This window comes from Cryptomeria japonica, unplaced genomic scaffold (assembly GCF_030272615.1).
Source record: "Cryptomeria japonica unplaced genomic scaffold, Sugi_1.0 HiC_scaffold_289, whole genome shotgun sequence".
NCBI classification, from domain to species: Eukaryota; Viridiplantae; Streptophyta; class Pinopsida; order Cupressales; family Cupressaceae; genus Cryptomeria; species Cryptomeria japonica.
This window is the reverse complement of record NW_026729111.1, coordinates 144637-145000: the sequence shown is the minus strand read 5'-3', so window position 1 is coordinate 145000 and position 364 is coordinate 144637.

Below are 364 nucleotides of genomic sequence, written 5' to 3'. Positions count from 1 at the left end.
CCACCTTGGTGTGCTCTGAGGTGCGCACCCGGGAGCGCTACGAAGTGTGCTCCAAGGTGCGGCGTGCACGTTGTCGGAGCCCGGTTTGCCCCGGGTGCGCACCTCGCCTGCACCTTGGCCGGGGTGGGCACCTTGGCTGGGTTTGCCCAGGGTGCGCTCCGAAGCGGGGTTACTGGAGCGCCCCCTCTTTTTTTGTCAGAGCGTTTGGTGGGGTTTCTCGCATTGGCTCTTCCCAGGCCCGGTTGTTGGGTGCGCTCCCACCCTGGCGCGCGCGAAGTTGGAAGTTGGGTTAATTGCCCGGGCGCGCACCTTCGCCAGGGTGGGCACCTTGGTGCGCACACCTTGGCTGGGCTGCGCACCAGGG